Source organism: Dreissena polymorpha, chromosome 15 (assembly GCF_020536995.1).
Source record: "Dreissena polymorpha isolate Duluth1 chromosome 15, UMN_Dpol_1.0, whole genome shotgun sequence".
NCBI classification, from domain to species: domain Eukaryota; kingdom Metazoa; phylum Mollusca; class Bivalvia; order Myida; family Dreissenidae; genus Dreissena; species Dreissena polymorpha.
The window spans coordinates 11232138-11257814 of NC_068369.1; the positions used below are offsets into that span (position 1 = coordinate 11232138).

The 25677-nt window shown below is 35.6% G+C and overlaps 1 protein-coding gene and 1 long non-coding RNA gene across 7 annotated transcripts in view; both read left to right on the plus strand.

Moving 5' to 3' along the window:
* On the plus strand, positions 1 to 25415 carry LOC127859989 (uncharacterized). 2 transcript variants are annotated; one of them, XR_008039552.1, is made up of 3 exons: positions 1 to 142; positions 6402 to 6518; positions 21622 to 25415. It is a non-coding gene; the product is annotated as an uncharacterized LOC127859989 (long non-coding RNA). The 2 variants fall into 2 exon arrangements; XR_008039551.1 differs by lacking the exon at positions 1 to 142 and adding an exon at positions 779 to 1210.
* Positions 1 to 25677, plus strand: part of LOC127859974 (uncharacterized) — a 43847-nt gene that overhangs the window by 10251 nt on the left and 7919 nt on the right. The gene's annotated exons all lie outside the window — the stretch shown is intronic.

Genomic DNA, 25677 nt, shown 5'->3' on the forward strand with positions numbered 1-25677 from the left:
GCCAATCAGAACTCTTGTTATATTTGCCTTTTGGTGCGAAACTGGTTTGTTTGGAAAAAATGGCTGCTGCCATGATGGTGCCTTTTTCACATCTTCTGCAAGTTTATGTGACGACCTGTTTAAAGTTTAACATTGACACGCGGTAAGTGCTTTATATTTTGGCTGCAAACTAGTCGATCAAAAAATTGTTGCCATGCGCTTAATAAGAAAATCGATCATAAATGTCTAACGGCTGTTAAAACTTTTGCGAAAATCACGACGATGACTGATAAGAATTGCTCAATGGGTGCGCAAGTGTAGGTTCTCTGTTTCTATCGATTTATTTTCTTAATGATTCTTAATAATTGCTTCCGTCACAGGTGCCGATTGCCTGTGATTGTGCCTTTCTGGTTAACATTGTTTACGTTTCTCGTTCTCCCCATACATGTCCTAACTTTTACAATTATCCAAAATATCATGTCTGTTAACCAGTTCTCAGTGCCCCAGATAAGCTGCGTATCTGCGTCTTTCACCCTATTAAAATGTTTAAAAATGCAAAGAAATACAATATCATGAGTATTGAAAACGCAACCAATTTGACTTTTACGCAAATTCGTCAAATTAACGATACAAAACTTCGATTAAAAATGATTTGCTTATTTTAGGTATTTTCTCTTTGGAATTATTATCGTAACGCGGTGACGCTTACATTCAGCAAGCTCAGCAAACGGTCATAGTTATTCAAACGCTATGCGTTTTCAATCTGACCTAATTCGTCGCACATTGTGCATGTATTTGTAAAGCGTCTGTACTTTCAGTTTCTATTACAATGCGAAATAAAAATAGCTAAGAGAGGTCGAAAGACGTCCGAGAATGTTGCGCCAAAATATCAGCCGATCGCAAACTTTTTTGAATCAAGAAAGCAAGAGCCAATAAGTGCCGAATCATTCGTGTTATCGATTTTGTTAGAAACTGTGTATACAGCAGTTGAGTTGACATCCAAAAAACATGATGGAAAGTCTGTGACTTAACAAACCTGTCAAAAGTATAAAAAGGCATGTCATTGGTTAGAAATTGTCGACATTTTTTAAAGTTTATATCATGGACAGTTTAAAGGATTAAAGATATTAGGAAACATCAGTTTATTAAAATTTATGATGATAGTTTACAGTTCTATTGAATCAATACAAGTGTGCAGCGTCAACGGAAGTAAATCAGCAATTATTTTAAGGTATGCATTTTTATTACTCATTTCACTCTATATGAAGAATGAAATCACCCTATTTTTCAAAATCAATGGTTGAAAACCCTATTTCCCAAATAATTATCTGGGGCACTGAGTTCTCGAGGACTTTTCTCAATTTCAATGTAAATTATTTTTCACCGAGGCCAATTAGCTTGTTCAAAGCTAACAACAGGTAAAATGTGAGTTGTGTCTGAATTACAAGTTGTTTAATTTTTCATAATTGAAATGTTTACAATTTACTATTTATTGAATAACTTGGCAGTGGATAATTAAGTTCTGGGATGTTATTTTCAGCTCTGAACTGCGAAAAAATTGCATAATAATAACATTGGTGGCACTATAATGAGTTACCTTTCATCTGTCCTTCCATTTAAATGTCCTTAAAGCAGACTTCCCAAACTTTGCAGAAAGAGTTTAGGCATTGTTTTACACACTCATTTTAACCATTGCATGCTATTGTACAACATGTCTTGACGGAAATAATTTCGATAAAAAATATTTGCAGGAAATAATTTTTCCATTGCGAATCGTTTGTATCTTTTTATCTTTATTCTGAAATGCCCCTCTTAAGAATAATGTCATGTATAGCTGGTTTAGAATTAAGGATGATGATATGTCCTAACAGCATTTTGTCATGTCATTTACTGTACTTCTTAACCTACATGTATTTGAATATTCAGTCCCCATATAACTACGCCCATATGTTGTGGACATTTTCATACAATAATACAAACAGGAATATGTATTGGAGTTTGCTGTATAAATTGACAGTCAATCGGAGGGTAACAGGTTTATTTTTAACCAGATGTGAGGAACTAAACGCAATTTGCAGGGGAAAAAATATATCCCTTAATACCACTTAAGTATATTTGCATCAAAGGAGCTCTGGTGTCGTGAGGTTGAAGAAACTAGTGTTGAATCTAAAACATTAAGCATCATGAACTCAAAAGTGAGAAGCCAAGTCAGACACCGCTAAATGTAAAAAAATCTGTCAGATGTTTGGTCTGACAGGCTAGGAAATTCTGTCAGACTGAAGGATAATTTTTGGATTCTACTTATTAGCATACCTGATAATAGCATATTTATGTTATTAGCATATAGAATGTCAAAGCACAGATTAATTCTTATATTTTAATGTATTTTTCTTCTATTAATAGCATAATTTTAAACCCCAATATTCAGAATTCACTTAAAGTCTTTATAGCATATAGAACATTCTCAGAATGCCAAGAAAATATGCTTTAAATCTGCTAAAAAATGCTTAAATGCAAATGCAAATACCTTAGAATACAATTCCATTTGATAAATAGTTATCTTAAACATCAATCATATACAATGTTGCATTTACATTTCACTTTGACGATCAATTATTAACAGATTTGACTTATTGTATGCCCCCAGTTGCTATATTTATGCTAAAATGTGTGTTCCTGTTAATAGCATATTCCTGTTATTAGCATAATTTTTGCTGACATGGTATGCTAAGAACAGGAATCCACTGTAGCAACATATTAATCAGGTATTATGGTTTGAATCCGTGAACTATTATTTTTAATGGTGAAAGAAAATCTCCATTGCGCGTTTTCAAAAATTCCTAATCAAGCTTGGTAAAAGAACACACAGAATAGCAAATTTATTACAGCGCCAAGTTCCGGGTAAAAATGATTGATATTTTTTATATTCCGTAAAGACAAATGCCGCATCATATCCTATGGGTGATTTAAAAAATAATGAAGCGTAAATAAAACATGCATTTATTTTCATACCATTAAGCATGTTTGAGTTCTTTTTCTATCTTACAGAAGTGTTTCCATGTGATTAACTTAAATGTGAAAATTCTTCTCAATAACTTGCTTCATTAACAAAATATATTGAACAATATCCTTAAAATTGCCCCAAGTGTACTGGTTTTGCGTGACATTTTTTGTAAAAGGCAATTTTGAATTTTATACTTCAATAAAACTTTCAGAAATATAAGGTATTGCCAGATTTGTTTGTTTTGGATTAAGCTTTAACACCTTGTTTCGGAGGCATTTTTTCTGTATTATATATGACTAAGCTACACAAAGTTAAAGCAGGTTTTCATCCGGGGATTCGAGAAAATATCATAACACATTCTATTTAAAAGGTAGATTCTAATTAGTTTGTATTATACATCAGCGGCTCGACTAGAGCCAATCAAAAGACTTGCTGGAGTCTTCAAGCCTCATTCGGTTAATTTAACTCAGCGTTCATTGCTACACTTTTGACTCATACACAAGATGGTTTGTGCTTATCGTGATTCGCGTATGCGGTAATGGATACAGTTCAGCAATGCGTCCGAGTGGACGCACATATTTCAAAACGATGCGTCTATTTCGATATTAATTTGTGCGTCATAGACGCGAGACGCACATGTAGATTATACCCTGGAATAACTAAATCAACAAAAGGTTACCAGACAACAACTTTTGAATGACCCACGTACATTTGTTCAAAACACATTAAATTAAAAATTAATATTTATTATAATGTGATACATTGTAATGGTTTAATTATACTCTTAGCATTGAAGTGCAATTTTATGCCTGGGACTTCCAAAATTTAATGCTTACAAATGGCTAACATGAGAAGGCTGAACTCCAAGGTCAAAGTCGCACTTACAGGTCAATAGTCAAATATGACTATTAACAGGTTGTGTTTGACATAAGCGTAGTTTTGCGACAAAAGTGGAATGTGGGGGCAACTGTGCCTTATGAACACGTCTTTTTTTTTAGGTCTATCATATTTTTCTTTTACTAAGTTCATGCCTTCTATCAGGTAAATTTGTGTCCGTGAACTCATATGAGCTCTTAAGGGCCATCATGGCCCGCTTGTTATGTTAAATAGCTACTTTATTTCAAAAATCTGTAAAATTGATAATTTTTAAATGTGTGAAAACAACACAGACTTCAATTGGTATTAGTCTAATTAAGTCTACAACAAACATTTGACATTTTGCAATACATGTATAGCAAAACCATAATTTATATTTAATGAAATTTTATATAATACAGTTTAGAAAATGTCAATATGTGTGTCACACAAATAATAGAACATACATTATGCCACAGTGGATGATTGGTGTTTGAGACGCAGTTCGTAGTTCGGAAGACGCGCAAAAGCAACTCACAAAGTGTTGATTATTTTAGTGTTTATTTTCATAAAGTACTCAATTAACAGCAATAATAACAATTATCTTTAGATAACACAGTTCTGACACACAGTATTAATTGTTTAGTTAAATTAATGTTTGTTTAGAAGCAATGTTTTCTTGTTACGTTTAATGCAATTTATATATGTATCACAGAATAACACAAAGTCAAGTAAACAAGGACTTAACAAATTTATCCCCCGCCGAAGGCGGAGGGATATAGTTTTGGTGTTGTCCGTCAGTCTGTCAGTCTGTCATCTGTTAGTCCGTCCATCACAAACTTTTCAGGTCTATATCTCAGAAACTATAATTATAAGAATTTGCATCATGAAACTTAATGAATTTATAGATATCAATGAGGAGAAGTGCCGTGTAGAAGAACCATAACCCTACACTTTCTTAAATAAGGGTTATTGCTCTTTGTTGTTTTAGTATGATGTAACTTTTCAGGGCTATATCTCAGACACGATACAAGATTTCAACATGAAAATTCATGGGCGTATAGATATTAATAAGGAGAAGCTCCATGCACAAGAACCATAACCCTTTACTTTCTTAAATGAGAGTTATTGCCATTTGTTGTTTTTGTATGATGTAACTTTTCAGGGCTATATCTCAGATATGATACAAGTTTTCAACATGAAACTTCATGGGCGTATAGATATTAATAAGGAGAAGCTCCATGCACAAGAACCATACCCCTACACTTTTTTAAATAAGAGATATTGCCCTTTGTTTTTTTGTATGATGTAACTACAAAAAAGTAAGAAAAGGCACAACCCTACAAATAAGCTTTAATTAAGTTATTCACCCATCAATAAACAAAATTTATTTGGTGGGGGATATCAATTAAACGAATTTTCTTGTTGTTTATATTATAAAAGTGAGGACTTCATATAAAATTTATTTATCAAAATGAATACTTGCCCTAAATTAGTTGTTTGCAAATAAGAATTTTCCCCAAAAATCTTTATATAATTTAAAGTGAGGACTTAAGACACACAATTCATTTGATGAAAATAAAGACTTGTCCTACAATTTTTTTGTTTGGAAAATAATAATTTTCTCAAATAAATGTGAGAACTTGATACACAATTCATTTGATCAAAATAATACTTTTCCTTCAATTACAATGTAGTTTTTTTTTTGTTAAATAAGATTTTTCTCAAAAACATTCTAATCAATCAAAATGAGGACTTTACACAGAACTTATTTTATTATAAAAGTGAGGACTTGACACACAGATTGATTTATCATAAAAGTGAGGACTTAATGCACACTTCATTTTATCAAAATGAGGATTTCCCCTTTAATTAGTTTTTTCAAAATAAGATCTTTTTTAAAAAAAGTATTTGCAATCAAAATGAGGACTTTACACAAAACTTATTTTATTATAAAAGTAAGGACTTGACACACATATTGATTTATCATAAAAGAGAGGACTTAATGCACACTTCTTTTTATCAAAATGATGACTTGCCCTTCAATTAGGTTTTTTGAAAATAAGAACTTTCTCAAAAAAATTATTTGCAATCAAAATGAGGACTTTACACAAAACTTATTTTATTATAAAAGTGAGGACTTGACATACAATTGATTTATCATAAAAGTGAGGACTTGATACACACTTCATTTTATCAAAATGATGACTCCAGTTTTTTAAAATAAGAACTTTCTCAAAAAAATTCTTATCAATCAAAATGAGGACTTTACACAAAACTTATTTTATTATAAAAGTGAGGACTTGACATACAATTGATTTATCATAAAAGTGAGGACTTGATACACAATTCATTTTATCAAAATGATGACTTGCCCTTCAATTAGGGTTTTTGAAAATAAGAATTAACCTCCAAAAACTCTTTATTTCATCAAAATGAGTTCTTAACATACAATTCTTGGCAAGCATGTCTTATGAATCATTTCCTGAATACAATAATTGGATGGACACTGGACAGTTATGTAGATTGATGTTGTGATTAAGCTTTCGATTTTGTGATGCAGGAGATGATGCCAATGATTCACCATTAGAAGATATGACGGTAACAGTGGTCCAGAACTTGGCTCAACCAGAGTTCCACCAACATTGCAACATGCACACAACCAGCAAAACATACCAAGGTACTTGGGAGAGAAAATATTTGGTGCTCATATTCAACCATTCTAGTAAAACTTCAACGCGGACAAGTTTATGGAAGTTGTGACAAAGGATTGCTCTCTTTCTTGTGAAACAGCTGGTAAGGCTGGTGATGCCCCAGATGCACTAGAAGACATTAATTTTTAGCTTGTCTATTGTATATGAAATATATATAGTGGAGCTATCCTACTCAACCCCGGATCGGCTTCCCGTAAGCGTAAGCGTGCAAATGTTAAAGTTTGCGTACTACCCCAAATATTTCCTATGTCCCTTGACAAATTTCTTAAATATTTTGCTTACTTCTTTACCAACATGACCCCAACTTACAAACAAGAGCAGACAACTGTATCAATCATTTTATAAGAATAATGGCCTTTTTTCCACTTAGAATATGCATATTATTAATAACTCTATGTAAAAGTTTGCGAACCACCCCAAATATTTCCTATGTCCCTTGACATATTGCTTTAATATTGTGCATACTTCTTTACCAACATGACTCAAATTTGACCCTGCCTTGGGGGGTCAAAAAATTGAAAATTTGCTTATTATATAAGGCCTATTTTGTGAAAACTTTAAAAATCTTTACATCCATAACCATTGGGCCTAGGGCTACCAAATTTGGTATGTAGTGACATCTAATAGTCCTCTACCAAGTTTGTTCAAATTATGCCCCTGGGGTCAAATTTTACCCTGCCCTGGGGGTGTCAAAAATCGAAAATTTGCTTATATAAGGCCTATTTTGTGCAAACTTTAAAAATCTTCTTGTCCTAACCGTATGGCATAGGGCTACCAAATTTGGTATGTAATGACATCTTATGGTCCTCTACCAAGTTTGTTCAAATTAAGCCCCTGGGATCAAATTTGACCGTTCCCCAGGGGTCACAAAATTGAACATATGCTTATATTGGGCCCATTTTGTGCAAACTATAAAAATCTTCTTGTCCATAACCATTGGACCTATTTCTACTAAATTCGGTAGGTAGTGACATATAATAGTTCTCTACCTAGTTTGTTCAAAATATGCCCCTGGGAACAAATTTGACCTTGCTTCAGGGGTCACAAAAATGAACATATGCTTAAATAAGGCCTATTGTGTGCAAACTTTAAAAATCTTCTTGTTCTTAATTATAGAGCCTAGGGCTACTAAATTTGGTATGTAGGGATATCTAATAGTCCTCTACCAAATTTGTTCAAATTATTTCCCTGGGCTCAAATTTGACCCGGCCCCGGGGGTCACAAAACTGAACATATGACGTTTACCAGGGGAGATTACTGCGGCCGTTTGGCTGTGACCAACAACAACATCAACATCTTGTAAACATGAGATAAAACCCTGTAATTTAGTGCCATTTTAGGTCAGATGGTGACTGCTTACAAAGGCATTGAAGTAAGAACATATGTGTTATGAATGTTTTTCTTACAAACTGAAAAAAGTCGGGTTTTATTTAAATATGTTGAAAGTGACCATATATCTGGATGAAAATATTTTGGATGACATGTTAATTTCATGTCTTTTTTTGTAGTGTTAAAACCAGTTTAATAATATATTATTGATTTTAAAAACACAACTTCCATGAACATAATTATTTCAAGAAAAGTCAATATATGATACTGCAAGGTAAACTCAAACTTTGTATCCAAGAGAAGGTGTTGAAATTAATGAAGTGCAATGTTCTTAACTATCGTATATGCTGCTTTTTAATAACTAATGATTCATTGTTCCATTTGTGAATCGTGACTCATGAATTGTGGATATGATTGTCAATTGCTCAACAATCCATATATATTTCTGACCATTTTATAGTTTTCTAAATATAAATTATGAATTGATCTTAGAAGTCAAATGTATTACTAAATTAAAAACATTTATAAATATAAAGAAATAATCTTTAGATTATCATAATATTCTCAGGCCTGTTGGTCTAAGGGATGTGTGGGTTGATGAGCAATTTCTCCTTTTATCACAATTATTTCTACCCTACCTGATCATTTCCTTCATATTCCATTTTAATTTAATTGACATCTGCAACCTCTTTCAAATTGGGAAAGTCCAAAATGTGTCGTTTGGTAAAGGTTTAAGGCATTTTCATTCCTATGGGTCTTGAGAATCTGTTTCAAATCAAATGCGTAGTTTTTATCGTCGGCGTCTAAAAATATGTGAAATAGAAAGAACGACAATATCTTTTGGAGAGATAAATGTACCTACGTTATAAGCAAAGGACCTGTGCAACAATTCCCGGGCTTTTAAGTCTGTTTAGTTAACACGCTAGTAACTTTTTCCATTTATAAAAATGCTCACCCTTCCAACTTTAAACCCCCAGTGGGACGAGGGATAGAAAGAGAAAGTCACATGCTTGAGTACATTTCAACCCATGCGCATTGCACGTTTTTTTTTCGCAAAGAAAAAACAGTGGAGCGATACAGGGCTATCATAGCCCTCTTGTTTTGAATATACAGTTATTATATATGACTTATTACTTATTAAAGATCTTTGCTAAAAGAATATACAAACAAGACTTAATATCTCGGCTATCAAAACTGATTTATATAGTTATCATTATAGTATTCAGATATTACATACTGATATCCATACACAAATTCTGGCATTCATTTATTTTCCTTGTCTTGACACTTTCTTCCAACAAATAACCACTTACTGTTAGATCAGCAATATTCGGACAGGTAAACTCTATCTTAAACCATGGTAAAGTCTAACCCCATTATTGCAGTTTATGGTTTATGTATAAATATGTGAAGTACATGTATGATTATAAAATTAAGAAATTTAGAAGCACAAGATAATGTATCACTTGTGACCAACCAATAGCTTTACAATAATTTTGCAAAACAGAAATGTACATGGAGTATAAAATTTAACTTAGATTTATTGGAATGTGAAATACATTTTTAAAAGCTGAATAACAGATCTATTAACATATTTCTCTCTGACAATACTAATGGCACAAACTTGACATTGCTTATTTGATGACTTGAATTGATAACACTCTTAAATAATTATAATAGACATGCTATGCCTTAAAAATGTTCTTTGGTCCAATTATGACATTTAAAAATTATTCAGTACCCATGCTTCAATAGCTCGTATAATCAGATTACCCTACCCATTGAATACCTGAACATTGTAATATATTTATAAGATATAATCGCTCCGCAAATTTCTTTGTGTGAGTGTAGTGTCAGGCAATTTGAAAAAGATCTACAATAAATTGAATTTCTTTCATATCATACCTTCCAAATCACTCGAAGCCTTTGACTAGTAATGGCTGCAATATGAGAACCATAGCTGAAACTTTCAATTTAAAATCCACTGGTGATCAGCAATTTAACGAACTTGTTCGAACATTTGGCCATTATTGAGGAGGGCATATTTTAGTCACACCTTACCTCTAATTCTGAGTTCTTGTGTGTGTATGTGTGTGAGTATTCTGTATGAAATTAGTATCATCTCTGTAATTTGTGCATTCCTAGAAGGATTTCAATGTCATTTCATATTTATGCCCCCCTTCGAAGAAGAGGAGGTATATTGCTTTGCACATGTCGGTCGGTCTGTCGGTCCGTCGGTCCGTCCACCAGGTGGTTTCCGGATGATAACTCAAGAATGCTTGGGCCTAGGATCATGAAACTTCATAGGTAGATTGATCATGACTCGCAGATGACCCCTATTGATTTTGAGGTCACTCGGTCAAAGGTCAAGGTCACGGTGACCCGAAATAGTAAAATGGTTTCCGGATGATAACTCAAGAAGGCTTATGCCTAGGATCATGAAACTTGATAGGTACATTGATCATGACTGGCAGATGACCCCTACTGATTTTGAGGTCAGTAGGTCAAAGGTCAAGGTCACAGTGACTCGAAATAGTAAAGTGGTTTCCCAATGATCACTCAAGAAAGCTTATGGCTAGGATCATGAAACTTCATAGGTACATTGATCATGACTCGCAGATGACCCCTATTGATTTTCAGGTCACTAGGTCAAAGGTCAAGGTCAAAGTGACAAAAAACATTTTTACAAAATGGCTGTCACTACAACTGAGAGCCCATATTTTATATTTGCCTGACTACAGTACAGACACAGTGTACTTAAACAAAAAGCCCGTCAGCAGTGTTCTTTTTTCTCGATGGGTGACACTTCCCGGGGGATGGACACGCTACTTACCGCGTTGTTTGGCCGTCATTCACCTTGTTTCACGATGAAAAGGAGTCGGCAACATGGGAATTGGAAATATGCATTCCGCAAACTAGGATACATTGTAAATAACCGAAATAATAAATATTCGGCCGATGGGGAAATGGCAAAAAATTACTTCGCAAACTGACAATCTGAAATTCAAAATTCAGCAATCCGGTACAAAGATAGCGACGATCACAGCTTCATTGCTTTATTTGTCCGTTTCACCAATTTTAGAATTTTAACTGTGTAGAGGTTAAACCACTTTCGACAGCTAATTGGTGTTTATCTGTTGTGTAATGCCAATAAAGTTGTGAAAAACTAAAGAGTCAGTGTTTATTACATGTATTCCCTATCAGAGCTGTATGTGTAAGAAAAATAAATGAAATTATGAAGATGATTTATATACATGCTAACGCAGTGTAACTGTTAACAGATATTCATTTTCATTTTTACCCGTTACGGTTACCAGAAAGTCCCCAGGAAGCACTTTTTTTTCATAATTTGTATGACACAATAAAACATTATTTGTACATGATCGTATTGCATTTAATCTAAATAAAATTTGCTCGTCCAATGAAAGTTGTGTCCCATAATGCATTGTACTCTTTACACTTCTGATGAATGGTGTAGGCCTCAGATTTTGGCTTTTTGAGAAAAAAAAACTGTTGAAAACATGCCCCCGGGGTAAATTTTGGCCATGCCCCATTACCCAGGTGAGTGATAATTAAAAGGGCATTTTTTCAATCTTGTCTAAAAAAATTCATAAATATAACTATGTTTCATTATAAATTTCTGCTTGAAAAGAGAGAATATGTATTGCTTAAATAAGGTTTATAGTAAATTAAAAACAGCGTTATTACATGTATACCCCTTTAAGCTACTGTAATCCTTTAGTTCAGAAACATTTCAAACAGCTTTATGGGGAACAAAATAATGTTCTATGGTCCAACCAGTTTGTATAATGTTTTAAAACTATTCAATATTCCCCACAGGATTTTGAATAGCTCAACAAATGAGATATTTTACATCTAAAGAAGATTCCTTTGTGTGAAATAGACATGCTCAAATATCCACAAACATTTTTTATGCTCCCCCAAAATTTATTTTGGGGGGAGCATATTGTCGCCGCTTCTTCTGTTCGTCTGCGTGTCCGTCCGTGCACAATTTTTGTCCGGGCTATTTCTCAGCAACTCATGACCGGAATTCAATGAAACTTTATGGGAAGTTTCACTACCAAGAGGAGATGTGCATATTATCAGCGGGTTCTGGTCGGATGATTTTTTACAGAGTTATGGCCCTTTGAAATTTTCCATTAACTGTACATATAGTGCAATTCTTGTCCGGGCTATTTCTCAGCAACTAATGACCGTAATTCAATGAAACTTTATGGGAAGCTTCACTACCAAGAAGAGATGTGCGTATTATTAGCGGGGTCTGGTCAGATGTATATTCACAGAGTTATCGCCCTTTGAAATTTTCTATAAAGCAATTATTGTCCCCCCAACTACTGTGCCCTCAAGACGTTTCCTTTTATCTGAATATATAGTGCAATATTGTGACAAAAAAAAACCTTTGGGGAGCATTGATCACCGGTCTCCGACGGTTTCTTGTTTTATTATGTTTCCTTTAAGCTGAATAATGTTCAATATGATATTTAAGCAAATTAGCCAATGGTTTATTTAACCCATTCCAATAAGAATTGGAAACTTATCAACATTTTATTTGTATAACTTTATGTGCAATTTGCATGTCAGATTTTTGTGAATTAGTAGCTTTGATATTGCAATTGTTTAATTACTGTAATTTAAATCATACTTACAAAACCTTTAAAATCAATGCTATTAAGTTTCTATATATGAAGAAGACGACGCAGAAGAAGAGGACAAGGATGCATTCTACGACGCCTTCAAAGTGTTTCAAAGGACATCCCCCAACACGACATGCTGATGTTGCTCGGCGACTTCAATGCTGGACATCACCAGACAGCAGGAGCCAGAACCAGATCGACCACATCATCATCACCTACACAAGGTCGATATATCGTATTAAATATATCATGCGTCGCCGCGACTGTCAAGAAAAATATTGTGCGTCGCCGCGACTTTTAAGAAAAATATTGTGGTTCGCCGCGACTGTCAAGAAGGACATCCCCCAACACGACATGCTGATGTTGCTCGGCGACTTCAATGCTAAGGTTTGCTGCGACAACAAAGACAAAAAGAGGACCATGGGAAGACATGGAGTGGATGTGATCACCAACAACGGGGAGAGACTAGTCAATTCTGCCAACAGAACGACTTGGTCATAGGAGGGACCCTGTTCGCGCACAAGGAGATCCACAAACTTACATGGACATCACCAGACAGCAGGACCCAGAACCAGATCGACCACATCATCATCACCTACACAAGGTCGATATATCGAATTAAATATATCATGCGTCGCCGCGACTGTCAAGAAAAATATTGTGCGTCGCCGCGACTTTTAAGAAAAATATCGTGGGTCGCCGCGACTGTCAAGAAAAATATCAAGTATCGCTTCGTGTTTCTAGTTTCGCCCTTGATGAAAGAAGTGCAAGATTATATATGGCACTATCAGGATTCCGTATGTTTTAGTATTTGCTCCTTGTTGTCCTGGGTATTGAACCCTCAGGGCAGGCAAGTCTAGTGGTTATGTTTTAGTATTTGCTTCTTTTTGTCCTTGGTTTTGAACCCCCAGTGCAATTTTTGTTTGTATGCCCCCAGTAGGGTGGAATATGGCAGTTTTACTGTTCATCCAATTGTCTGTGAAGTGAACTATTTCTAAATTTGTTAAGTGCTTGATTTAAAATATGTAATTACCACTAAATGTAGATGTAAAATGACACAATTTTCAATCGAAGTTATGTAAATGTTCCTGAATTATTTGCACATGCACTAAACCATGGCAGATTTGCAAAGCCTCTGACAAAGCAATAGCTGGTTTACGTGGGTAATGTCTTTGACATATCTTTCTTTTCTTTTTTATTTGAGACATCTTCAGAAACAACGATAATTATTTGTAAAAATGGTTGAGTGTATGAGTGCACATTTGTGTGTGTGTTACTGTATGTATGTGTGTGTTCGGGTTTGTACAGACAGTAACTACATCATTCAGCACATCATTCAGCATGCAATTTTAAAATTAATAATTACAAAAGACCATCATTAGGAGGCGGTGTTTAACATGTAACACCTGTCTACCTTACTTAAAGGTCAAGGGCACACTTACAGGTCGAAGGTAAAATTTGTCCAAACTGTTACTTTGTCATTAATGGAGCAATAACTGACAACAAATGTTCACCAGTTTGTGTTAAGACCCATGTTCCCGGCTCAAAGTCAGACTAAAAGGTCAATGGTCAATCCAAACTGATACTTCAATAGTAATTATGCACTTCTTAAATAACTTGCCAAATGTGTTTAACAGTTACATGTAGAAACCTCTTTCATGTTCCCTTAAAGGTTAAGGTAACACTTGGATGTCAGTTGTCATATTTGAGCATTATACAGCTTGGCGAAACTTAAAAATGGTCATGACTAAGGCATGTCTCCCTAATAATAATTACAGCGTATTATTTTCAGGTTTGCAAAAATGATATATTTTGATGTCAGATAGATCATGTGTTATTGCTAATTTAAACAAATTCATTTCAACATGCAATTTCAGCTAAGTAACCAGTTTATGTGATTTGCATAATAATAGCGTGTTCATGTCAACTTGTCAGTGTTATAGTTTATTGTACGTGTATTTCATATTCCTTTTTATTCACTTGTTTGAGAAATGGCTGAAATAAGGAAACATCAGACTTAATCCAAAGCATAAAGTTGTCCACCAAAAATGGACTGAATACAATTTTACATTTATGCTAACTTAATGGCAGTAATAAAAAGCTTGATGGGACAGTCAAGGTCACAAAGATGGCTTGGGACAGCTCTGGTTTGTTTACACCCCTTTTCAGTGTTTACATCCTGTATGCAAAGTAATAATTACTTTACCTTATTAGTGCACATAGCTTTTTAAAGGGGTTTATGGAAAGGGGTTTTATCCTCTGTATAACACTTGCTTTTTTCTTAATATTTTGTTATGTATTTCATTTTCATTTTATGTGATTCAATTGAAAGATGGAATTAACAAATTCCAAAGCAGGGTATTTATCATACAAAGAAACATGATATTCCCGTGGTAACTAAATTTACATTTATAATGATATACAAATTTAACATTTCGTAACCATATCAGCTATAATCTCTTTTCAGTCGAATAAAACTTTAATGCCATGTCTTGTGGTGAATTAAAAAATAACATTTTTTTGGTGTTAATATGATACCATTAACAACTCTGTCATATAATTTTGATATCACATACCACATCAATTATGTTAATTCGTTTAGGATAGGTGGATTTATTTCAGTTGGATAGCATATATTCAGGTGTTCAGTAGCCTGGTAGGCGCCTTGTATATCATTAAAAGCGGGATAGCATCTTAAAATGTCACATTCAAATGAAATATCACTTTTCACATAGTTCATAGTCACAATGAAACATGTTTGTCTATATTTGTGTATTTGGTATTGCAGGGTATGTTTGTATCACCTGTAGTGATAGCTCTATTCTGTTTACCCTCTGTATACAAAAAACGATCTTGATGAGAAAAGACAGAAACAAACATGTACCGGTATTATTTCTGTAATGCCTTTCTACATGTATAATGGACAAAGAAATCTTGATATAATACTCTTAATTTTCTTTTTTGTTTGTATTCAGTGTACTTATTGCAAATGCTAAACCAGGAAATATGAATAAAAGTATGTTTTCATATAACCTTGAAACCTGTGTTGAAAAAAAGAATGTTTTTTTTTAATTTAGGACAATTTTTTGGTCTGTGTAGCCCTTATTTCACTAAAATGGACATGTTTTATTTTCAATAATCAGATTTTTCTTGTGATCAGATGACATCGAAGAGTCGAAAAATTGTTAATAGGTCAAACTAAGGATATCTGAGCTGAGATTCAATTTGTTAACTTATAATATGATTTGAAAAAATCTCAACAAGATGCTTTGCAAACTATGTGTAATTTACTGATATTTTAGTCATAAAGCACAGTGTATTAGAATTTATCATACCACCACATTGATATCTGCCTGATAAAACGTTGCATGATATATTTTTAGCTCACTTGAGACTAGAAGCACATGAGGACGCTCCAACCCAACCCTCAAACCATAATCTGGGACAAGACTATACGCACATGAGGACGCTCCAACCCAACCCTCAAACCATAATCTGGGACAAGACTATACTCACATGAGGACGCTCCAACCCAACCCTCAAACCATAATCTGGGAAAAGACTAGACGCACATGAGGACGCTCCAACCCAACCCTCAAACCATAATCTGGAACAAGACTATACTCACATGAGGACGCTCCAACCCGACCCTCAAACCATAATCTGGGACAAGACTAGACGCACATGAGGACGCTCCAACCCAACCCTCAAACCATAATCTGGGACAAGACTATACTCACATGAGGACGCTCCAACCCAACACTCAAACCATAATCTGGGACAAGACTATACGCACATGAGGACGCTCCAACCCGACCCTCAAACCATAATCTGGGACAAGACTATACTCACATGAGGACGCTCCAACCCAACCCTCAAACCATAATCTGGGACAAGACTATACGCACATGAGGACGCTCCAACCCAACCCTCAAACCATAATCTGGGACAAGACTATACGCACATGAGGACGCTCCAACCCAACCCTCAAACCATAATCTGGGACAAGACTATACTCACATGAGGACGCTCCAACCCAACCCTCAAACCATAATCTGGGACAAGACTATACGCACATGAGGACGCTCCAACCCAACACTCAAACCATAATCTGGGACAAGACTATACGCACATGAGGACGCTCCAACCCAACCCTCAAACCATAATCTGGGACAAGACTAGACGCACATGAGGACGCTCCAACCCAACCCTCAAACCATAATCTGGGACAAGACTATACTCACATGAGGACGCTCCAACCCAACACTCAAACCATAATCTGGGACAAGACTATACGCACATGAGGACGCTCCAACCCGACCCTCAAACCATAATCTGGGACAAGACTATACTCACATGAGGACGCTCCAACCCAACACTCAAACCATAATCTGGGACAAGACTATACTCACATGAGGACGCTCCAACCCGACCCTCAAACCATAATCTGGGACAAGACTAGACACACATGAGGACGCTCCAACCGACCCTCAAACCATAATCTGGGACAAGACTATACTCACATGAGGACGCTCCAACCCAACACTCAAACCATAATCTGGGACAAGACTATACGCACATGAGGACGCTCCAACCCAACCCTCAAACCATAATCTGGGACAAGACTATACGCACATGAGGACGCTCCAACCTAACCCTCAAACCATAATCTGGGACAAGACTATACGCACATGAGGACGCTCCAACCCAACCCTCAAACCATAATCTGGGACAAGACTAGACGCACATGAGGACGCTCCAACCCAACCCTCAAACCATAATCTGGGACAAGACTATACGCACATGAGGACGCTCCAACCCGACCCTCAAACCATAATCTGGGACAAGACTAGACGCACATGAGGACGCTCCAACCCAACCCTCAAACCATAATCTGGGACAAGACTAGACGCACATGAGGACGCTCCAACCCAACCCTCAAACCATAATCTGGGACAAGACTATACGCACATGAGGACGCTCCAACCCAACCCTCAAACCATAATCTGGGACAACACTATACGCACATGAGGACGCTCCAACCCAACCCTCAAACCATAATCTGGGACAAGACAATACGCACATGAGGACGCTCCAACCCAACCCTCAAACCATAATCTGGGACAAGACTATACTCACATGAGGACGCTCCAACCCAACCCTCAAACCATAATCTGGGACAAGACTATACACACATGAGGACGCTCCAACCCGACCCTCAAACCATAATCTGGGACAAGACTAGACGCACATGAGGACGCTCCAACCCAACCCTCAAACCATAATCTGGGACAAGACTATACGCACATGAGGACGCTCCAACCCAACCCTCAAACCATAATCTGGGACAAGACTATACGCACATGAGGACGCTCCAACCCAACCCTCAAACCATAATCTGGGACAAGACTATACGCACATGAGGACGCTCCAACCCAACCCTCAAACCATAATCTGGGACAAGACTATACGCACATGAGGACGCTCCAACCCAACCCTCAAACCATAATCTGGGACAAGACTATACGCACATGCTCTGGGACAAGACTATATGCACATGCTCAAAGCCCAGTTTTCCCAAAACGCGACTCAAATGTTAATGCTTCTCTTACTACATTGAAACCATACAGTGTGAACTTCATTTCAATTTGTAACCCTGATATAGTGATCAGTTATCTCAGCAGTCTCAAACACTCACTTTTCATTATTCCCCTCAAAATCAGCATTCATATTGGCCGTAAAGAATGTCATAGTGGTATAAAATTGCATAAGCTAAAATTCACCAATCCATACAACTCCATCATCAGACATTCAGTTGCAACCATCCGTTATATATATGAAATTTATGCAACTTTTAATTTATTCAACGTTTTCAAATAAATGAAATTCTTAACATATCATATCTTATTATCCATTCATTTGTAGCCGACCGTCAAATATATATCATACATAAAAACATGATACAAAATATATCAAATTTAAAACGCATTTCTACCGAACAAATGTTAAAACATATTCTAGGTCAATCACATTAAATTAAATATATACCCTACAAACACATAACTTTTGTTTATTATAATTTCTCAAATATCAAACATATTTTTTATAGGTCAATGACACAAAATTTTAACCCATTTATGCCTAGCGTCCTGAAAAAAAGGACTTTGCAAACAGCGTAGACCCAGATGAGACGCCGCATGATGCGGCATCTCATCTGGGTCTGCGCTGTTTGCTTTAAGGAATTTCTGTAAGAAATATTCTAAATATAGAAATAAATATACTAGACATCCCTAATTTTGGAAATAAATTGATCCAATCTAGAAGGATGGGAGAGTCCACTTGGCATAAATGGGTTAATGACTATTTGATTGAGAACATTACATCAACAAATAGCCTTCATCAGCTAACCAAACTGATGCGCTACTCTGTCTAATTGGGGATTAGCATGTGAGAGCATCATATGTCAGCGCTAATTAGATAATTATTATATTTCCAACCGTAATTAATTTATGTATGAAAGGTCTTGTATTAGCAAGGTGTCCCATCAAGCAAATGACACACTTAAGATCAACCCTTTGCATGCTGGGAAATTTGTCGTCTGCTAAAATGTTGTCTGCTTAATTTCTTAAATTAGCATTTTCTTCGATTTTTTTTCAAAAAATACTATCAAAATAGCAAACAGTTTGGATCCTGGTGAGACGCCACGTTCTGTGGCGTCTCATCTGGATCCAAACTGTTTGCAAAGGCCTTCAAAATTTGGTTCCAGCACTGAAAGAGTCAAACAAACCATCAACCACTTTTTCAAAGGTGTATCATGACCCAGCAGAGGTTTGTATAACCCAGCTATGCAGGTTTATGACAATAATACAATGACCCTGTCACAATTTCCATTGAAGTATTGCATTATTGACTCTATCATTACTTTGTATAATGATTGGGTTATGATAGTATAGGTATTGATGTTTGTGTTAATTTGTATGGTATGCCAGTAGTGTAAATGTTGTAGTTTACATTAATCCTTTGCCAGTTTGTTTTCTGTTTTCTTTGGTTGGATTCTTATTGAATGACACTTAATTGTGTGTATTCTTTTACTTGATTTCTCATTATTTGGCAAGATTGTATTTCTTATTCTGTGACTGGATTCTTTATTCTTTGACTTGATTTCTCATACAATTTAGCAATTTTGACTGTATTCTGTATTTCATATTCTGTGACTCCTAGCTGGTTTTATTAATCTTTGACTTGATTTCTTATTAAGTGGATTCATGGATTGGATTCCCTATTCTTTCAATGGAATCTAAAATCCGTCCTTTTTGTCTGAATTCCCATATTATTTGACTGGATTATGTATTATTATATGTTTTTTTACTGTCTTACTGAATTTCTTGTTTATGCTATATACTTTATTAATGTACATAGCCGGATTCCTCATTTGTTTTCTTAAATCTGTAAGCTTAGTAGTCTTTGGCTTCATTTCACATCCTTTGGGTTAATTCTTAGATCATTTTGCTAATTTTATTCTTTGGATTAATTACAATTTGTTTGTCTGGATTCTGTGTTGGCTTCATTTATCTATCACCTTCCATTCTTTGACTTGATAGGTTTCTATGTCTATACTGCACTCTTGGGATGTATTGATATGGCTTGGTTATGTCATCAGCAAACTTAAGATTTGTTTGAACTGAGGTAACATAAACATTTAGTGCCTGTTGATGTTAAAGAAGGATGTTTAATGCTTTATCCTGGCAACTATCAACCAACCACATGCTGTTGTTTCAATCGCTTACTTTCATTTTATGAAAGTCCAATGTTTACTTCATGCATTTACTTCATGTGTGTTGTAAAGTACATTTTTAAAGTACATTTCTTTTAGGATGGAGATAAATTATTTTACCCTTTCCCACTCAGAAGCAAAGTGAAAATGGCTGTGTGCAAACAGCATAAACCAGAACAGCTTGCGAGTAACTCGAGTCACTTGCGGACTGTTCAGGTTTTATGCTGTTTGCTGCTCATCAGTATCTAAGGGATGGAAATGAAGCCTTTAAAACATGAATTCAAAGGTAAAAAATGGCCATAAATGAGCTTGTCCGGGCCATAACTATGTTGTTCATTGTGAGATTTTAAAATCATTTGGCACATTTGTTCACCATTATTGGACGGTGTGTCGCGCGAAAGAATTACGTCGATATCTGCAACGTCAAGTTCACACTGTGAGTTCAAAGGTCAAAAATGGCCATAAATGATCTTGTCCGGGCCATTACTATGTCATTTATTGTGAGATTTTAAAAAAACCTGGTACATTTGTTCACAGTCATTGGACGATGTGTCATGCGAAAGAATTATGTCGATAACTCCAAGGTCTAGGTCACACTTGGAGTTCACAAGTAAAAAAATGGCCATAAATTTGGACGGCATGTCATGCGAAAGAATTCAAGATTTCAAAAGTCGAAATGGCCATAAATGATAATGGCATTATAATTCTAAAAAATCGCCATAAATTTAATTCTCTTGTTTTGTAAAGACAGCATGCAAAATAGTCTGTGTCAATGCGGCACGTGGGGGTATACATCAAGTCTGTGACAAAGCTCTAGTTTGCTTAGTAAAGATCTTCATTAACTTTTATTCAACAAAATAATGGGAGAATGTAGAATATAATCATCGTACCTTTCTGTTGGTGCATTGGTTTTTAGAGCCTTGCATTTTCCTTTAATTTACAAAGGTCATGATATTTCAAACTGTGTTATAGGGTCCCACTTTTGTCAAATAACCCTGAAAATTAGGTTAAACAAGAAGATTACTCATATTTTAATTTATTAATGTGTCATATAATGAAATACAGCATTCTCTTTGCTCCATTATATTATTTTGTATAAAAAGTAGTTTTTTTGTGTCTTAATGTGATTGTGTATTTATGATGCATAAAACATGAATACTTTTCACTGTCAAACTATCGTTCTTGCAATTTTATTTTCAGAAATAGTATTTTTTGTGAACACTTAATCTAGTGAATATAATGCTTTTCTTATTGCAAACAAATGTTGTTGTTTTTTACGTTATGTATGAATGACTTTTACTTTATTTCCAGACTGCCGAATGTTTGGTAAGGAAAAAGCATCCCACAATGTTGCGACAGGCCCATGTTTCAGTTTATCGAGACTAGTCGTGAAACACAGACTTCTGATTCATGGAGTGCGGCAAACATATCTGTGCGACTCGTTCACTCCACTGTAAAGACCCGCACGGCATTAAAATGGATATCATCCGACGTTTGCAAACGATGGCTGCATGAGGTCTGCATCTCACAACCTACATCCCAAGATAGCTTTGTGTGTGATGTTTGTATTGCACAATATAGTTGATGTATTGAAACCAGGCTTTAAAAATAAATCAAGGTCAACTACAATTTAAAATTAAAACTAGAAATGGCGCGGCAGAGGCCGACGAGTATCCCCACGCCGCATGTTTGACCCAGGGGCGCCCTAGGTTTGGTAATGGGGCCATGCATAGTTGAGGCTTTGTTGATTCTGGTGGCGGTGAAAATGTTAAAATCGAAGTCCTTAATACAAGAGTAAAATTCACTTGGATTTAGGTCCTCATCCTGCTCTCCTAAAAAATCTAATACTGAATCAACTTCACTGACGTCCATTATGTACATATCATCCTCATTGGAATGAGATGGCTGAACTTGCTCTGTTATAGCCAATCTTCATGCTTCTGCTTTGGAAAAGTTATGTTTTGAGGTTAAATGGTTGACTAAATAGTAGCGTCTCAGAAATTTTATATCGCAATCTTGTACACAACAATGAAAATGTTAAATTTCATGTCTGTCATTGATGTGCCTGTTCAAGAGTCCCTTTTGCTTTAAATTGTATGTCACATTTTTCACACTTGAACATTTTGAAAGATTTTCATAATGAGTCTAAAAGTGTGATTGAACAAATTGAAAGTTTCAGCCCTTTTATAGATTCTTGAGGCGCTATTCCATGAGTTTCTCATGCTTTTTATGCTTGACTGCATTCTATCTCTTCTCTAAAATACAGGTGTCCCTTTGCACCAATATTTTATAATCCCTTGTATAAACATTAGATGGATGAGCTAAACCATTTCACAGATGAATAAACACAAATAATTGACTACTAAATACATCTCTGCGCCACTACTGTGTAACTCTATATATGTTTTCAATACACAAGCTTCATTGTTGAATAATTCCTTTGTCCGATGAAAATGCTTGCACTTCTTCTGATTGCGTAGATAACCACTTAATAGATTTCGAAATTTAAACGCGGACCTTAAGTTCAACGTCAAGGTCACAGGGGTCAAAACTTTTTAGTGCGCATGGAAAGGTCTTGTCCAGATACACATGCATACCAAATATGAAAGCAATATCTGAAGGTACACAGTAGGTATGAGCCTTTTTCGAATCGTGTTTGCAGATTTCGAAACCTAAACGCTGGCCTAAAGTTCAAGGTCAAGGTCACAGGGGTCAAAAATTGTATGCGCATGGTAAGGTGTTGTTCAGATACACATGCATAGCAAATATTATACCAATATCTGAAGGGACACAGTAGTTATGAGCCTTTTTCGAATTGCGGTCGCAGATTCAGAAACCTGAACGCTGACCTCAAGTTCAAGGTCAAGGTAGCATGTACAAAATTGTATGCGCATGAAAAGATGTTGTCTAGATACACATACATACCAAATATGACAGCAATATCTGAAGGGACACAGTAGTTATGAGCCTTTTTCGAATCGCGGTCACAGATTTCAAAACCTTAAAACTGGCCCAAAGTTCAAAGTCAAGGTCACAGGGATAAAAATTTTCATGCGCATGGAAAGGTGTTGTCCAGATACACATGCATACCAAATATAAAAGCAATATCTGAAGGGACACAGTAGTTATGAGCCTTTTTCTAAATCGCGGTCGCAGATTTCGAAACCTGAAAACTGACCCCAAGTTCAAGGTCATAGGGGTAAAAAAATTGTGTGCGCATGGATAGGTGTTGTCTAGATATACATACATACCAAATATGAAAGCAATATCTGAAGGGACACAGTAGTTATGAGCCTTTTTCGAATCGCGGTCACAGATTTCGAAACCTTAAAACTGACCCAAAGTTGAAGGTCAAGGGTAAAAAATTGTATGCGAATGGATAGGTGGTGTCTAGATACACATGCATACCAAATATGAAAGCAATATCTGAAGGGACACAGTAGTTATGAGCCTTTTTCGAATCGGGGTCGCAGGAAAATCACTGACCCGGCCCCACCCTGACCCCAATAACTTTTGGCCAAGGGGTCAGATCAAAATTCCGTCGCTGTCACCGTCGTATATATGCTCATAGCTACCATGTGTGTAAGTTTCAAGGTTCTGGTGCTAATAGTGTAGGAGATAATAGTGTCCAGGACGGACAGATAGACAGACGGCGGAGCTAAACACAATATCCCCACGCTTTAAAAAAAACATGGGGATAAAAAAAAAGGGTAAAGATGAGTACTAAAATTTTGAGTGTACATGGTTTACCTGCATAAATAGTTTGAAATTGCATATATATTTAACCAGGTTTTCCGAAGGAAAAAACTGGTTATTAGATTGGCGAATGCGGGCGGGCTGGCTGGCTGGCTGGCTGGCTGGCGGGCTGGCGGAATAAGCTTGTCCGGGCCATAACTATGTCGTTCATTGTCAGATTTTAAAATCATTTGGCACATTTGTTCACCATCATTGGACGGTGTGTCGCGCGAAATAATTACGTCGATATCTCCAAGGTCAAGGTCACACTTTGAGTTCAAAGGTCAAAAATGGCCATAAATGAGCTTGTCCGAGCCATAACTATGTCGTTCATCGTCAGATTTTAAAATCATTTGGCACATTTGTTCACCATCATTGGACGGTGTGTCGTGCGAAATAATTACGTCGATATCTCCAAGGTCAAGGTCACACTTTGAGTTCAAAGGTCAAAAATGGCCATAAATGAGCTTGTCCTGGCCATAACTATGTCATTCATTGTGAGATTTTAAAATCATTTGGCACATTTGTTCACCATCATGGGACGGTGTGTCCCACGAAAGAATCACGTCAATATCTCCAATGTCAAGGTCGCCATGACTAAAAATAGATTTAAAAAAATAAAAATTACAAAGGGGGTTAATTTTTTTTTGGTCATTTCAAAAGTTCAGTTTGAGTTTTCTCCCTTTATCAGATTTTTTTTTCACAATGAAAACCTGGTTTTGTGACAATTTTGTCCCTTGTTAAATTTTAGAACAACAAAGTAAATGTTGAAAATGGTTCATGATAGTTCTTTGTATATTGTTAAATCACTCACTTTAGGGCAATTATAATTTTTTGTTTAAAAAGGCAATCTTACTCAACATCTGCGGATTTAAGGTGATACATGTATTGATACTGATTTTAAGTTGATGCCATGTTTTATACAGATAACTTGAATGTACCGATAGTTTTCAATTCATTGCTTTGTAACTGAAATAATGAATTTTTTACCACCTTCCTGTTACTTTTAATTTAGTGTTTTGTGGAAAATGAGATTTTCATGTTAAAAAGTATGCATTATTCAAGATAGATTAAATCAAAGACAACTGTTGATACCTGCACATGGATATTTCATTCCTTATGTGTGTAATTTCCTATCCTTGACATGCATAAGTAATCATGTAAGAAAAAATTTGTTTGCAGCTGGTTGTTACTGCATGTGTAATTTCTATTCAAAATGATGGTTTTAATAACATGTGATTCAATGAGAAATGCATTTCTCAACTGAAACATTTCTTAATTTATATATAAATCATATTTACTATATCATGTGCTCATGCATACATGTTGCTTATTGTTGATGTCTTAATAAACCAAGAGTATATTATCAATATGTGTTGTTGCTCGAAAATATGTTTTTGTAGCAGGAAGTGCTTTGGGCTCGATTAATCTGAGAACTCAACAAAATATTAATAAAATCCTTCTGTGCCTTTTAGTTCTGAAAACAGAAGTAGCCAGTTGGTATTACACATCTCCTAAACAAGTACAGCACAATGAAACTTAAGGTCCTAAAATCATAAATTTTATAAAATCTTTATATCCACACAAAAATATTGATGATTGTGGTGCTCAGATTGCAAAACCACCTGTTTG